The sequence below is a fragment of the Durio zibethinus genome, chromosome 15, assembly GCF_047325235.1.
Source record: "Durio zibethinus cultivar Kanyao isolate XHJ-2024 chromosome 15, ASM4732523v1, whole genome shotgun sequence".
In the NCBI taxonomy this organism is placed as follows: Eukaryota; Viridiplantae; Streptophyta; class Magnoliopsida; order Malvales; family Malvaceae; genus Durio; species Durio zibethinus.
Window position 1 is genome coordinate 12275540 of NC_143176.1, and position 18276 is coordinate 12293815.

The 18276-nt window shown below is 32.1% G+C and overlaps 2 non-coding genes across 2 annotated transcripts; both read left to right on the plus strand.

The window, feature by feature from the left end:
- The first annotated feature begins 2323 nt into the window (after positions 1-2323).
- On the plus strand, positions 2324-2430 carry LOC149514677 (small nucleolar RNA R71). The gene has a single exon (XR_016328389.1). It is a non-coding gene; the product is annotated as a small nucleolar RNA R71 (small nucleolar RNA).
- Positions 2431-17550: 15120 nt separating this feature from the next.
- LOC149514678 (small nucleolar RNA R71) lies at positions 17551-17657 on the plus strand. Its single transcript, XR_016328398.1, has one exon. It is a non-coding gene; the product is annotated as a small nucleolar RNA R71 (small nucleolar RNA).
- The last annotated feature ends 619 nt before the right edge of the window (positions 17658-18276 follow it).

Sequence of the window (18276 nt, forward strand, 5' to 3'; positions counted from 1 at the left end):
GTATCCAGATATGAGTATTATTGTTTCTTGGATGCGTATTTCGAATGCAATCAAATAGCTATAGCACTTAAAGACTAGGAAAAGACTACTTTTACCTGCCCTTTTGGTACCTTTGCCTTTAAAAGAATGCCTTTTGAACTTTGTAATGCCCTAGCTACCTTTCAGATGTGTATGGTGGCTATTTTTTTTTATATAGTAGAGGATTTCCTTAAAGTGTTCATGGATGATTTTTCAATCTTAGGTGATAGCTTTGAGGATGGTTTCAATCATTTAACCCATGTTTTGACCAGATGTGAGGAAACCAACCTAGTACTAAATTGGGAAAAATGCCATTTCATGGTTAAAAAGGGAATAGTGCTAGGTCATAAGGTTTTTGCAGTAAATATTATGGTTGATAGAGCTAAGATCGAGGTGATAAATAGATTGCCACCTTTGACTACAGTTAAGGGTATTAAGAGTTTTTTTGGACATGTGAGATTTTATAAAAGATTCATTAAAGACTTTTCCAAGATTTCCAAACCCTTGCATTGATTGTTAGAGAAAGAGGTGAAGTTTAAATTTGATGATGATTACTTGTATGCTTTCCAAGTGTTTAAAGAGAAATTAGTTTATTTTTCAATCATTATAGCACTTGATTAGTCTCTACCATTTGAGCTTATGTGCAATGCTAATGACTATGTAGTAAGAGCTATTCTAGGTTAAAGGATATGAAAGCAATTTCATGCCATATATAATGTAAGAAAGACTTTGAATAGTACTTAGTTAAACTATGCAACTACTAAGAAAGAGCTATTACTTATTGTATTTGCTTTTGATAAGTTTCACTCTTATTTTCTAGGCTTCAAAGTCATAGTTTACACTAATCATGCTATGATTAGATATCACATGACTAAGAAGGATGTAAAGCCTTGGTTAATTAGGTGGATTCTCCTCTTATAGAAGTTTGATATGAAGAATAGAGATAAGAAAAGATCAGAGAACCACGTGGCTAACCATCTTTTTGATGAGCTGTGATTTGAACATTGGTGAGACTTTCTCTTATGAGTAGTTGATGACATTTTAGCATAATACACTACCTTGGTATGTTGATTATGTCAATTTCATTATTGGTGGAGTTTTAACCCTAGATTTATCATTCCACCAAAAGAAGAAGTTTCGCACGATGTCGATATTATGTTTGGGATAAGGTTTATTTGTTTAGATAGTGTAAAGATCATATTTTTAGTGATCTGTCCTGCTGGAGAAAGGTGATGATATACTGAGACATTGTCATGCTTATGATTATGGTGGACATTTTGAAAAATAAAGGATTGCAGCTAAAATGCTTTAATCATGATTTTATTTGCCCACTCTATTTTGAGATGCACATGTGTTTATTTAGAGGTGCAATCGATGCCAGAGAGTTAGGAACATATCCAGGAAAAATAAGATGCCATCGAACCTAAAGTTGGAGATTGAGATCTTTGAGGTATATATTTTGTTAAAAATAGTTAAACATAGTTAAACTAAATCACATGAGAGATGTCACTTGCTTGTGAAACTATAGTTAGGAATGATCTTAGCCTAGGTTGATAAATTGTATGATAAATTGGTAATATAAATAAACTTTTTGTTATTTTTTGTTTGTGTTTTACTAAGTATTGTTGTTGAGAAAGCTCACTACCTTATGATTAATGTTGAGCAAGCTCACTAGCAATGAGCATTCTTGAATATAATTGGCTGAGTATTGTTTTTGAACTTCATTCTACTTTATTCTTATTTTTTGCTATGGTTTTTTTTTTTAAGCTTGCTCAATAACTTGTAGTGGCATGTTATGGATTGTTGTCATGGTTTATGGATTGTTAGTTTGTGTTTCCAAAATGTTATGGATTGTCATAGACTATTAGTTATGGACTGCTAGTGCTAGATAAATTATGGACTGTTAGTATTATTTAAGTTTGTGTTTATGTTGTATTATATTTGTATTTTTATTTGAGTATTATTAACAATGTTTAAACTTATTGGATTATGTGTTAAGTATTTAAGTACTTAACTATCCTTACATGAATTACACTTAAGGTTTAATGTAGGAAATAAAAACTAGAACCAACTAAACCAAGAAAATCGATTGAAACCAATCACCTTAATTTCATTTGATTTTTTTTGGTTTTCCTTATATACATCAGTCAGTTCGATTTTTATAATAGACTAAGTTGGTTAAGTTGGTTATTCAATTTTTACGACTAAATTAACTGAACCGACCATTTGCTTAGCCCTATCTAGGATGGTTATAGTATTCAATATTAACCTATTATAGAAAATCTGAATCTCTAGCCATTTCGATAGACCATGTTATGGACACCACCTTAGGAGCTCCTTTTAATCTTTCCCATGCCTCATACAAGGTCTCTGAGTCATGCTGGAAAAAATTGTGGTCTTATTCCTAAGTTTGGCCATCTTGGCTAAAGGAAAAAATTTAGCCATAAATTTCTGGACTAAATCATCCTAGGTGGTAATGGAATCTAGTGGCAATAAAGCTAACTAACTCTTAATTCTATCTCTAAGGGAAAATGGAAACAATCTAAGCTTATTGGCATTCTCAACAATACCATTATATTTGAATGTAGCCCATATTCCAAAAAGTCCCAAAGATGAGTATCGAGTCCTCACTTGTATGATCATTACGTTGCACTAATTGTTGGATCATCTGGATGATTATAAGGTTAATCTTGAAGTTATTGGCTTGTATGGCAGGCCTCCTAATGCTAGGTTGACATTAATAAGATCGAACATAGCATAGTCTTTAAGAGCTTGTGTCTTACTCAACCATGGTGATAGTAAGATCATTTTGTCTCTCTTTTTAAAGCCTTCTAAGGGTAGTCTTGAGCTTGGGATATAGAGAGATCAACTTATGTTTCCTAATTGAGCACATACATGGCTATAAGAACACTGTACCTAATGAACAACTATAAAAATGGAAACTTGAATATGTATATCTAAAGAAGGTGAACAACTAAGGAAGATAGGCTATGTACACCTAAAACTTAAACAATCCTAAAACTAGCCTAATATATGTACACTAAAGGTGAACCAATTTATAAAAAAGCATGGTGAAGGATGATATTAGCCTAAAACTTTTGACTCCTAATCTCTGGCAAAAGTGTTAGAAACTTGATTGAACAATTTGTAAGTGCACCAGCCATACAAGTAATAATAGTGACCTTTTAGTCAAGATATCATCCCATAGAGATCATGTAAAGAAATTCTTAGGCTAAGCATCTATTATCACCCTACCTTTCTATGATTAGCTCGATCACCAAATGAATATGAAAACAAACTACTACAAAAATAAAATTGGATAAAGCACCAAAAACATCAAAATTGGAAAGCTAAGAAAATGAGAAAAATGCAAAATGTAAAATGCATTGCAAAATTGAAAAGTTCAAAACTAAATATAACAAAACCATGACTTCAATGTGAAATGAAATCAAAATGGCAAAAGATAATTCAATTAAATCCTAAAAATGGAAAATCACATAAAGAACTAGATTTAAACATGTTTGAAATTCAAAGGAACATCAAAAGCTATAAAATTACAAAGAAAGTATTAAAACCGTAACTAATTTGCAAGATGGACTAAAATTAATTGAAGCTAATATTTTATGCCAAAATTGGAACATTATCAATTGAAGACAAGCTAGAAAGTTAAAGATCTATCAAAGAGCAACATGAGAAATAAATTTCCAAATCAAAAATTGAAGAGAAATTGCACAATGTAAAAGAAAAAACATCAAATTGCAACTAAAGACAAACTAAGATGTAACCAAACTTGGATTGAAAATTCTAGATCTAATTGAAGCTAAAGTAAATGATTATGAATTGGAATTTCAAACATCAGCTAATGAATTAAAAGGAAAACAAAAGTGAAGAAAAAAAAGTGTAAGAAAATGCAAAGACTAACTAAGAAAAACCAAAACAGAAATTGAAATTTCAAACCCCAACTCACTGAGTTGAGAAAAGATAGATTTAGCACTTTATAATGGAAATGAACTTAAATTGAGTTAAGGAACACTTCATCAACAAGTTTACTACAAAATAAAGCAAGAAAAATCACAACAAAAATAAAAAAAACAAGCTCAATGAAGTAGCAAATCTGATTTACTCAAAATAGTGGAAAATAGAACATTGACAACAAAATTCATCCAAACAGCCAAAAAATCCATGAATTAAATTGCAACAAAATGAAAATAAGCAAGGTAACAAGTAAGTAAGAGTGCAAGGATTGAAAGAAACAAACTAAACGCCTAGAAGAGAAAAGATCCACACCAAATTGGTTGCCTAAGTCTGGAATTGCATTGTCATTTGCATCCAACTAAAAATTTCAAGTTTAATCTAGAATGTTGTGGCCTGAATTTGAAGCTGAATTTTTATAATGTTATAGCCTATTAAGTTACAAAATTTTGAAAAAAGGTTGGAGCAAAAACAAGTTCAAAAGGATTGAGTTTTTAAGAAAACACTCCAACTAGTGAAAATACAGAAACAAAATTGAGATTAACAAAAAAACTTGAAGATTTAAGCTAGAAATCAATCAAATTTACAAATTTCATTGCCAAAATTGTAAATAGCACTAAAAAATACTTTAGAAAATGTAAAATTACAATCAAAATCAATAGAAAAACATAGAAATCAAGGGCTATTTGATTACTAAGAAAGTAAAATGCAGTAAAAGGAAATGCAAAAACTAAAAAACAAAAAAATTAAAATCCTTTGCTGAAGTCTCTAATGGCTGGCCTTCTCCCTAGTTTATAGGTCAAGGGTAGATGGCTCACACACCAAAATATCTCTAAAAAATATTTACATTTGGTTAGTCTTCTAGAGCCGTCTTTCTTTCTTTGTCACATGGTGTCTGGTTGTTTGGCTCTAAAACTCTTAATTCACTTGCAAGCTTCTCTTCATGCATCTTTTTCCATGACAAAAAGTCCTAATTGTGGCCAATAGAAGCTCTCCAAAATGCCAACTCAACAGCCCTTATTGACCCCCTTTGAATCTCCAAATTGTGGCACCAACACATGCATGCTTTATAAAAGTTCATTCACTCACAATAAATAGCACTTTCCTTCTCTTCCTTGTTGCGCATCTTACATGGATTTATGTTCTCATTTTGCTGCAAAATGCAATTTATTACATGAACTACTTTAACATAAAATTCACTAGAAAAATTTTGGAAATAATGCAAAAAAAAACATAAAAAAATGATTAAGAAAACTCCTTTAATAAGTAATATCCATGACACTAGTTTAGGTTATTTTCACAATTTGCATGAAAAATTCTACAAAATATACCAAAATTGTCCAAAATTACTTATTTTCTCTACAAATAAGAAAAATATGCATTTAGGAGTATTTTTGCCACAGTTTTCAAAAAACAAACCAAAATATAAGTAAAATTGCACTAAAATTGAACATAAAAATACTAAAATTTTAGTGCAATCATCGGTGTTGCTTGGTTTTATGGTTTAATTCTCCTTCATATCAACTCATCAATTGCATCAAGTTGTCACTTCATATTGCACTTTTCATTATGTACTTGTGCACTTGTCATTGTTTCTTTCTTTTGTTTAGGAATTTATGCTTCCAATATTAGCTTTGTGTATAAAGTATAGCTTAAATTTGTTTCACTGCTTTGATTGATTATAGATACTTGTGTATTATATTGAATTTTTCTTGGATGGCATAGACATTCACATGTGCAATCAACTCACCTGTGATTTCTATTTCATAAATAACAATTGTGGTGTCTAGATTGTGCAAGATATGTTTTTTATGAGACATTATTAATGTAACTATTTTCCTATCATTTAGATTGGCAAGACTAATTAAATTAATTGAGTTTCAAGGCTCTAATTGTTTTGAGTTGCTAGTGTGCACCATTTTTTTTTTTTTAGGTTAGTTTTGGGTGGAATAATTATAATTCCAAGTCATTTTGAGTTTGCTTCCAGTTCCTTTGTTGTGGTGTGCTATGCTTCTAATAGGTAATGGTATGTCCCAACTTTATTTTTTATACTTTATTTTTTTCCCTTTTATATTATTTCATTTGTTTTTGTTGGTTTAAGGTGAAAGACAACTAAAAAGTTAATAGTAAAGAATCTAAACTCTCACTTTGTCTAAATGTGACCTATTTGAATATTAGCCACCACACATTAGGTTCATAGTGCTATACTTTCTTTTCATAATAGTTTTTTACTTTATTATGTACTAAAGTATCTTTAATGCTTGTGACTTCTCGTAGGACATAAGGGTGGACGTATAAAACATATAATTTTGATATTTAATAACTTTGATTAGGTGTATATATAAAACAAAGTACTTACTAATAATTAAGTTGATATTTTTAGATAACTTTGATTGCTACTGTCAAGTTTACTTCAATTTTTGAGTTTTTATGAGATGATACATTGAGTTATTTAAATTCAAATTTTGAGTTATTTATATAGTTAGCATATCAAGTCACATTATTATTTTGGTTCCTTTTTCTATATATATGCAAAATGTGAGGTAATTAAATATAATTTTATTACAATGGTAATTATTCTATATTTTATAGATAAGATGTGGATAAATCTCACGTCAAGAGCCAATGAAGAATAAATAAAGGGTTCACTAGGTTTTTAGATTTTACCTTTGCAATATCATCTAAAGATGGAAAATTTTGGTGTTCTTGTGTTAAATGTGTCAACACATATAAAGTGTACAAGAGATATGCATTTGATCGCATAATATCTGATGGTTTTCTCAAAGGATATGTTTGATAAGTATTTCATGGGGAGGTCTTGGTTGCATGTTTATTTGCTAGAACAATTAATGAGGAAGAAAAAGTGTTAGGTCTTGACATTTATCATTTATTACATGATATGATGGTTAAAAGAGTTATGAATATTGATGTGGGTAATATACAAACTGAAGATACTAGTGGAGAGCAATATCAGGGTCATATAATTGATAGTACCAAGTTTTATGGTTTACTTAAAGATGGATGGAGAAACTATACCCAAATTGCAAAAACTTAATAAAGTTCTCCCTTATAATCTATTTGTTTCACATTAAATGTTTTAATGGTTAGACAAATAAATCTTTTAGCACATTATTAGAGGTGTTAAAACTTGCTTTGCTAGAGGCTAATACATTGCTAGGTATCATCAAGAATTAAAAAAGATGATTTCTACAATAACTTTGGGATATGAAAACTTCATACTTGTCCTAATAATTGCATGTTGTTTTGGAAGGACAAGGCAAATGAAGAAATGTTTTGAAATGTGATGCTTCTAAATGGAATGAGAGCTTAAATGATGTAAAAAATAATCCTAAAGATACAGTGTCAGACAAAAGATAAAAGCTGCCAATATTTTATGTTGGTTTCCTTTAATTCCAAGAATACAAAGGTTATTCATATTTTCGAAGACTGCTCCTTTGATGACTTGACATGAATATAAGCGTATTAAGGATAGACATCTAAGATATCCTATAGATTTTCTAGCTTGGAATGAATTAAATTCTTGATATCTTGAGTTTTCCCTTGACCCTTATAATATTCACTTGGGATTGGCTTCTGATGGTTTTAACCCTTTCAAAACTATGGGTGTGAAAAATGGCACTTGGCATGTTATATTGAGACCTTATAACTTGTCTTTATGGATATGCATAAAACAACCAAACTTTATTCTTTCCCTATTTATTCCTAATCCAAAAGGTCTTAGAAACAATATAGATATATACCTACAAACTTTAGTAGAAAAGTTGTAAGAACTTTGTGAAGTTGGCATTAAGACTTTTGATGAACTTTCAATTACATGCAGCATTAATTCAAACCATTGACAACTTCCCTGCATATGCCAATTTGTTTAGGTGGAGTATTAGTGAAGAGTATGCATGTCTTTGTGGATTTGATACTGCATCTGAGTGGTTATAACATGGTAGAAAGTATTGTTGCATATGCCATTGTAAGTGGTTACAACCTAATCATAGGTTTTGTAATGATAAAAACTCATTTGATTGGATACAAAAATTTATAAGTGCTTATTTACCACAATCTATGGGTATAGTGTTAAGACAGTTGAAACAATAAAATGGTAATGAAGATGGACCATGGAAGAATAAGAGTGCTATGTTCACATTACCTTATTAGGAACACCTTCGATTATGTCATAATCTTGATGTGATGCACATAGAAAAGAATGTTTGTGATAACATTATTGGTACATTGATTGGCAAGAAGGAAAGTCAAAAGATAACTATAAAGCATGACTTGACCTTGTAAAAATGGGTATAAAGAGTGTTCTTCATCTAAAGACTCATCATAGCACTTACACCTAATACTTGTCTCAAACTTTATATCAAATGAGCGTGAATGAAAAAAAAATCTCTTTTTAAAGATTCTCAAAGAAATGAAAACTCCAATTAAATACTTTTCAATATCCCATGTTCTATGCAACTTAAATAATAGAAGCTAATATGGCTCAAAAGTTATTATGCCATATCTTAATGCAAGAATTTCTTCCATAGCAATATGATGGTCTTTACCTAATAAATTGTGCTTTATTCTTATTTAATTGTGTACTTTTTTAAAAAAACTTTGTTTAAAAGTTCTTTAAGAACATGAGCTTGAATTACTTGAGTCTTGGGTTATATCAATTTTATATGAAATAAAAAAGAATTTTCCTCCATCTTTTTTTACAACAATGGTACATTTAGTTATCCATTTGGCAAATGAAGCCAAAATTACTAATCTAGTCATATATCAATCGATATATCCTATTGAGAGGTATATCTTAAAGTGTTATAGATTTTTATATCTAAATTTCAACTAGTATGTTTGCTAATGATATTTACTATTAAACTTCCATTTAATAGGTTTCATCTTACTCTTAAACCTTATGTGCACAATAAAGCTTATTTCGAAGGTTCAATTGTGGAAGGCTACTTAGCAAATGAATGCATAACATTTTGTTCAAGATACTTTGATAGGATGGAGATTGTTTTTACTCGACCTATCCAAAATGAAGACAAGAATCCCTTTATAGAGGAAGAAGTATCCATTCGTTCTACTATAGAAAGACCATTGGGAAGAAAAAAATGTAAAGGTTTTAATGTTAACAAGCATAAAGGGTCTCATGCATTGTACTTGATAAGCAAACTTTGGTTCAAGCATATCGATATATGCTATTTAATTTCGACGAAGTTGCTTTTTTTATAAAGTAAGAACATATATCTACATATATATTATACTTGATAATTTTCTTTTGTAGTATATTGTATAGTCTTCTAAAAGTTTTTACATGTAGGAAACATGAACAACTTATTAAAAGGCGTAATCGATTTCCTTGGCTTATGCCATATGAGATACAAAAGTAGCGAAGTGAAAAATTTCATGATTGGTTTTGTGATCATGTAAGTCACACATCATGGTTTGGAATATGTGATGAAAGTTTTCATAGTTATATAATTATTTTAACCAATTATGAAATTGCTTAGGTTGTCAATTTTGATCAACAAGGACATGAAAACATCATAAATCAACTTAGATAGCTTGCTCGTGGTCCAACAAATACTATTAGGAAATACACTGGTTATATTGTTAATGGTTTTAGATTTCATATCAAGGCACATGAGAGATATTTGAAAACTCAAACTAGTGGTGTTGTTGTAACAATCGAGATGATGAGTTATGCAAGTACAAGAGATGCCAGCCTATTGAGGGGGAAGTTAACTATTATGGGGTTTTAAAAGACACCATTAAATTGTATTATATTGATAGATTTAAGGTTGTGCTATTTAAATTTAATTGGATTGATATAAATAGAAGTTGCAAGAAATATAAGTTTGGTTTCACTCTTGTGAATTTTTCACATCTAGTTCATAATGGAACTAATTTGGTTCATAATCCTTTTGTCTTGGCATTATAAGCTTAGAAAGTTTTTTATGTTAAGGATGAAAGACATAATGGTTAGGTTCTTGTCAAGCATGCAAAATGTAGAGATATATTTGATATAGGTGATGAATCATCCTTATTTAGAGAGTAAGGGGATGGAGTAATCCATGTTGAATTTGGTGACAAACATAGTGTTTTAAATTGGGTTAGAAGTGATGCCAGGAATTGATGTTTGATATGTGGAGATTAACTGTAAATAGGAAAAACTCATAAAGAAGACAATTCACAAGGATTTGACTAACAACAAAATATGATTATTGGATTAAAAAGGATAAAAGTTCACCACCAAGAATAGAAACTAAAGGATACAGAAACACCACCCTAAGAATTCTAATCAAGGATACAAAATAAAAAAAAGTTCACCACTTTAGGAAATCCACTTAAGAGATACAGAACTTGAAAAATAATCTAAAAGATTGCTTAAGGATAAATAAAACTCTATTCTATCTTCTACCAAAGAATAATAGAAAATATATAGGCTACGAACATCCCTCTAATCATGGAAACTTTTAGATTGCATTGCTAGAATTGAGCCTAAAATCATGAGATTTGCATGTGAACATAATCTGCCCATTTACTTCTATAGATTACATGATAATGAACCTGACCACAATCCCATCCAATTCATGCTCTTCTTTTCCAACTAGTGTGAATGTAATCTTCTTATTCCAGCCCACTTTATTTATGTATTTATTTAGTGGATTTGGACCAAGGATAAGCCCATCTTATTTTTGAATAAGTCTACCATAGTCTTAGCCCAAGTTGTATGTTGTGTAGATACTCCGGTGTCAATCTCCTTTGGTTAGAAAAAATTTGTCATCAAGTCTGAACTAGTATTCTCACCATGGTAGGATGACAAATTAGCAATATTGAAGATGGAAGGTACTTTATAAATGTTCAAAAACTCTATTTTGTAGGCATTCTCCCCAATGCATTTGAGAACTCTAAACGGACCATCTACCTTAGGTTGTAATTTGCCAAACTTCTCTAGAGGAAATCTCTCTTTTTGCAAGTTAATCCACACTAAATCACCTTCTTTGAACTCTATATGTTTTAGATGGTTGTTTGTTGCCCTCTTATATTTCTCATTATGTTATAAAATCTTAATTTTGACTTGTTCATGCAATCGTTTGATACCCTTAGCCATTTCCTCTGTGCCTCCACTAAATTGTTGATTAGTTAGGAGAAGAACTAAATCTAAAAGACTGATTGGATTCTTACCATATACCACCTCAAAAGGATTGCACCCAGTGGTTTAGTTTGGTAAGTAGTTATAGGCAAACTCTATTTGAGGTAGAACAAGATCCTATTACTTGATATTCTTTCTCACATAATTTTTTAGAAGGTTACCCAAGCTGCGGTTGGTTACCTCTATTTGACAATCTATTTGAGGATGATGAGAAGAACTATACTTGAGATTGGTGCCAAGCTTCCTTTAGAGGGTACGCCAAAAATAACTAAGAAACTTGGAATATCGATCAAACACCATGGATTTAGGAACTCCATGTAGCCTCATAATTTCCCTGAAATATAGATCAGAAACATGAGAAGCATATATAGTTTTGTTACAAGGAATAAAATGGGCCATCTTTGAAAAATGATCCACCACCACCATGATAGAGTTTTTATTCTTTTGAGTTCTAGGCAATCCAACTACAAAGTCCAAACTAACAGCCTCTCAAGAAGCATCAAGCATGGGCAGTTGAGTATACAATCCAATGTTTTAACCATGACTCTTGGCAATATGGCATCCTCTACATCGTTCAAAGTGTTTCATCACATCCCTTTCCATTATCAGCCAATAAAACCTATCCTACAAAAGAGTAAGTGTCTTGTCCCTTCCAAAATGTCCAGTTAGTGCACCATCATAAGCCTCATTGATTAAGGCCCATCTCAAGGAACATGAGGGAATGCAAAGACTATTAGCCTTGAAGAGATATCCATCGTACAACAAAAATTGATTGTTTGGTCCTTATTTGCATTCTTCTTAAATTTGACCAAAGTAAGGATCTATCTCATATAGCCCTTTGATCACATCAATCTAATAACTTTAACAGTCATAGTCCCTAATAAGGAGTGCTTTCAACTCAAAGCATCTACCCTCACATTTTAAATTCCCAATTTGTGTTTGATAGTGAAGTTGTAGGCTTGAAGGAATCCACCCAAGCTGCATATCTTCAGTTGAGTTTATGTTGGGTATTGATAAACTTTAAGGCCTCATGGTCTAAATATAGGACAAATGGCTTGGAAAAGAAACATTGACTCCAATGGAATAAAGCCCTATAAATGGCATAGAACTCATTGTCATAGGTTGAATACTTTCTCTTAGCTTTATTAAGCTTCTCACTAAAAAATGCTATAGGCTTTCCCCGTTAACTTAAAATGACACCTATTCTAAAATTGGATGCATCACATTCCACCTCAAACACTTAATCAAAGTCTGGTAGGGACAAGATGAGAGCTTCAGCGATCTTAGTCTTAATGAGCTTAAAGCTGTGTTAGGCTTATTTGGTCCATTTAAAAGCTTCATTCTTCAAACACTTAGTAATGAGAGCCATAATGGTGCTAAAACTCCTAATGAAGTGCCTATAAAAAAATGCAAAACCATGGAAGCTGTGGATATCATACAGAGATGCTGGTGTTGGCCAATTTAAAATTGCATCAACCTTGTTGGGATTCATCTTTATTCTTTCTTTTGACATAACAAACCCTAGAAACACAAGGCCAGAAGTAAAGAAACTACACTTTTTAAGGTTAGCATAAAGTTTTTATTCCTTCAATATGCAAAACAGTTGGTATAGATGATTCAAGTGTTGGTTCTCATCCTTGCTGTACACCAGAATATCATCAAAATATACTATTACATATTTGCTAATACAAGGTTTAAAGATATGATTCATAAATTTTATGAAAGTACGAAGAGCATTAGATAAACCAAAAGGCATTACCATCCATTCATAGAGACCATCCCTTGTTTTAAAGGCTATTTTCCACTCATTTCCAAGCCTCATTTTGATTTGATGATAACCACTTCATAAGTCTATCTTGGAGAAAATAGTTCTCCATGTAGTTGGTCCAGCAAGTTATCTAAATTCAAAATAGGAAAGCGATAGTCAACTATGATTTTATTGATTGCCCTACTATCCACACACATATGCCATGATCAATCCTTCTTAGGCACCAAAAGGGCTGGGACTGCACAAGGGCTCATGCTTTCATGCACCATTCCTTTTCTTACCAATTCTTTAACTTGGTGTTACAACTTCGCATGCTCTTTAGGACTCATCCTATAGGCTACCTTGTTGGGTAGAACAACTTTTGAGGTAAAGTCTATGCAATGTTAAATGTCCCTCATTGGTGGTAAACTAGTTGGTAACTCCTCTTAAACAACATCTTGAAATTCTACCAATAATGGTTGTATCATTGCGAGGGGCTCTTCACTAATTTTATTTTCTCAACAACACCAGTGCATACATAGTACCACCCATCTTAATTTTTTTTTCTGTAATTGGCCTTGGTAAATAAGCTACTTTCTTCTCTTTTGGTTGGTTTGGACATCACCATTAGCTTGGTAAGGCCTAGAATAATTTTGCATCCATCCTTCACAAATGTGTAAGTGTTGTGGTAACCATCATAAATAACCCTCCTATCATAATGCCAAGGTTTTTCGAGTAGTAAATGATAAGCATCCATCAGAGCTACATTACATCACACTTCGTCTTTATAATTCTTTCCTATGGAAAAAAGAACCAAACACCTCTTACTAACCTTGATTTCATTTTTTTTCTGCAACCAAGATAGCTTATATGGTTGGGGGTGATCCACTACCTTGAGGCCTAATTTTTGCACCATAAAGGTAGAAACAATGTTTTCAAAACTTCCATTATCAATTATAACATCACATACCTTTCCATGGGTAATACATCAAGTGTTGAACATTTTTTTATGCAACCAATCTTTTTTCTTAGTAGGTGCGATACTCAAGCTGCATTGTATGACTAAAGATGCTCCATAATCGCCATAGGTCACCTTTTTCTCCTCTTCGAGGTTTTGATCCTCTTCAGCCAGCTTCTCTTCATTTTCTTCCAAGTCTTCCTTTACTAGAGTCACAATCTTTTTGTTTGGGCATTTTGAGGCAATATGTCCAAGCTATTGATATTTAAAATACCTTCTAGTTTATGCACTACTGGTTTATACACTGGACTGAGGCTTGCTTGTTAAGGTTCCATCTTTCTTTTGGGGTTATTTTGGAATGGGCTTGGAAGAAACAACAGTTTTGGATGAGCCACCTTTATTGATATAGCCTTCTTAGGACCTAAATCTCAAGTTACTACCACAGGCCTCTTTTTGTTATCTCTCTACCTTAAAGGTAAGCTTGTATACACCTTAAAGTCTAATAGGGTTGTAGCTACACCATATTAGCTATCTCAATCTTTAATCATCCAAGATACCGAGCAATAGTTTGTTTCTCTTGTTCCACCAATTTAAATTTTAACATGAGATGGTCAAACTCAGCCGTATACTTCTCTACTGAGAGATCTCTTTGCTTCAAATTATGGAGCCTAAGAAAAACATCTTGTCAAAAGTTGTCTAGGAGATACTTTATCTTTAACTCTCTTTTTATCTCATCTCAAGTTGTAATTTTTCTCTTGCCTTCTCTTTCCCTTTGCATCTTCAAATTTTCCAACCAAAAGGATGCCTGTTTCCTGAGTTTGATGGCCACTAGCTTCACCTTGCGATGTTTAGAGGCATCATGGTATTCAAATAAGCATTCCACCATGTGTAGCCAATCTAAGAATTCTTCAGGTTGCATCTTCCCCTCGAACTTAAGAATTTCTATTTTCAAATTGAATATGCTAGGTTAAAGTTTGTTTCTACGTAGATAGTCTCTAAGTTGCAATGGGTAAGATAAGGTCTAACTTACCATGGGTGAGATAGGGTGCTATCATCAAAATCGCTATTATTTCCATGATATGGATTAGTTTCTCCTTCACATTCTTCGTTCCTCCTTTATTGCCTCTTTATCTCCTATTTCTTTTCTTGTATATGCAATTGATGTTGTAGTTGAAGGATCTATTATCGCATCTCTTCTATGAGAGTATCCCTTGGGTCAACATTGATAGTTGCTGCAACATTGGCGTTGGTTCAATCTCTTTTACTGGTGCTTGATGATGACAATTTACCATAGCTTTGATATGAATTTGATGCCAAAAATTAATGTTTGATATGTGGAGATTAATTCCAAATAGGAAAAACTCACAAAAAAGACAATTCACAAGGATTTGAGTAATGATAGAATATGATTATTGGATTAAAAGGGATAAAAGTTACCATCAAGACTAGAAACTAAGGGATACAGAAACACTACCCTAAGAATTCTAATCGAGGATATAGAACAATAAAAGTTTACCACTTTAGGAAATCCATCTAAGAAATACAAACTTAAAAAACAATCTAGAATATTGCTTAAGGATAAATAAAACTCTATTCTACCTTCTACCAAAGAATAATAAAAAATATATAAGCTAGGAACATCCCTCTAAGCATGGAAACTTTCAAATTGCATTGCTAGAATCGAGCCTAAAATAATGAGATTTGCATGTGAACATAATCTACCCATTTACTTATATAGAGTACATGATAATGAACCTGACAACAATCCCATCCATATTCATGCTCTTCTTTTCCAACTAGTGTGAACGTAATCTTCTTATTCTAGCTCACTTTATTTATGTATTTATTTAGTAGATTCGAACCAATGATAGGCCCATCTTATTTTTGAATAAGTCTACCTTAGTCTCAGCTTAAGTTGTATGTTATGCAGACACTCTGGTGTTAAGAAGTGATGTTGATGATCATTTTGGCAAATCGCACCTTTAGTTCTCAATTACAAGCATAATCTAAAGAACAACATGCCATTTTTCTTAACTCTCTAAGGTTATCATTTTTCTTAACTCTTGTTATTAAGTGTACATAATCCTTATCTCTAAGGACATCATATCTACCAGTTACAAATTGTATTCTTTAATCCTTAAATCTTATAGTACAGTTATAGTTATACACATCAATTAAAGCTTTGGAGGTTAGCAGGAAAGGTCTACCAAAAATCAATTGGGCTTCATTATCTTCTATATCTAAAACAACAAAATTCATAGGGAAAGCATACTTACTAACTTTTACTAGAACATTCTTAACCATTCCTTATAGCTTTTTAGTTGATCTGTCAGCAAATTTGATGGTAAATGTTGAAGGCTTCGATACTCCACAACCTTGCTGCATAAAAGCATTCATAGGCATAAGGTCCAAAATCACAAAGAGCTTCATCAAACTTTAAACGTCCAATTTTACAAGAGGTAGTGAAATTCCTTGGATCTTTTTACCTTTTTGGAAAGAGTTGTAGAAATTCAAGACTGCAATCTTCAATAAAAGCGGCATCCTTCAACTTCTTAAATAGAATTTTTGGCATAGGCTTTAGCATTGGTGCTATCTCAAAGGTTTGTCTTCGAGTAGTCATTTTAAGTGTCAACTCAGTCTTTTACTTTCTTGAATGTCTTCCTCACACTTTAAGATCCTTCTCTTGAACATATTCTTCAAAATCATCCTTAATTTCAAAATTCTCTCCTTCATCTTCATAGGTGTTAATGTTTTCAAGGGCTTTTAGTGCCATGTGATCAAAGCTTCCTAAGATCTCTCTACCATACCTTAACAATTCTTCATCATCCATTAGAACATCTTTTCTAATGAAGTCTACCTCAAGCTACTTAACAAAACTAGGAAAGTTAACCATCTCAGGTTCATGCATAATGTCATCATTATTAGAGTCATTCATAATTTTTTCCCCAAATGAGTATATAGCATTGCATGCTTCTTTGACTTGCTTCTTAGTGTTTAAATCGACGTTACTAGATAGGGTTCCAAAAAGTTGGTTGGCTATGGCTTGAGCAAGTTGACCTACCTAGTTTTGAAAGTTTTTAATTGATATAGCTTGGCTTTGGATGTTTGCATTGTTTGTTTGTATCAATTGGATCAACATTTCCTCAAAACTTTTTCCTTTTCTTAGGATAGGTTATAAGGTTATGGGTTAGGGCAAAAGTTATTATTTTCGTTGGTGGTTTGATGGTTGGGTAGTTCAAAGAAAAGTTTGGCCGATTTCAATAGCTTAGGTTATATATGTTGCTGTATGGATTCTAGGTGGGCTTATGTTGTTAGGCAAACTAGACTGTTTCTATCCTAAACTGGTACTTATCACTAGAATAAGGTCCATCACATATTTTACAAGAAACAAAAGAGCTTTGAATGGCGTGGACTGGGTTCATTTGAGATGGGTTTCCTAATGCTTCAATCTTGTTAGTTAAGGTGCCAATTATGAATTAATGGAAGGCATCTAACTTATAAACATTAACAGGTTTCTTGTGTACCTTTCTTTCCATACCTCATTGATAATTGTTGGTGACCATCTCCTTTATCAACTCATGGGCCTCATTAACAGTTTTGCTCATTATGGCTCCTCTAACAATTGAATCCAAAGTAATTCTCATGGATGGAGTGAGACCATAGTAGAATATTTGAATCTGGAGCCATTAGGAAAGACTGTGATGTAGGCAATTCCTTAATAGCTTTTTGAATCTCTTCAAAGCATCATAAATATTTTCGCCATTGACTTGTAAAAAGATGGAGATTTCATTCCTTAACTTAGCAGTCTTGGCAGGTGGAAAGAATTTTGCTAAGAATTTTTATACTAAATCCTCCCAAGTTGTAATTAATCTAAATGGTTATGAAGATAGCTAGGTCTTCACTTTGTCCCTAAAAGAAAAAGAAAAAAGCCTTGTCTTATTGCATCATCTGAAACATTGTTATACTTAAAAGTATCACATAATTTAAGAAAATTAGACAAATGAAGGTTAGAATCATCACTTGGTAGACCACCAAACTATATAGAAGTTTGGACCATTTGTTTGAACAAAGGCTTGATCTCAAAGTTATTGGCTTGTATGGTTCGGATGGATGATTGAAAACCATTAGCATTAAGAACAATGTAATCCTTCCAAGTTCTTGGACCTTTGTTGTTTACATTTGCCATTGGCATAGGTGCAGATGGTATCATTCACTATCTCCTTAAACACCTTAAAGTTTTTCCAGTCTTTTGGTTGAATGGAACTAAGTCAACACTTTTAGATTTGCACATACAAACAAGAAAAGATAAAAGTAGATAAAAGCAAATGAAAGTAAATGTTTAGATTACAAATATTAGAGAATCCTTATTGATATTGAATTGAACACCACTATAATCCCCAGCAACAATGCCAAAAACTT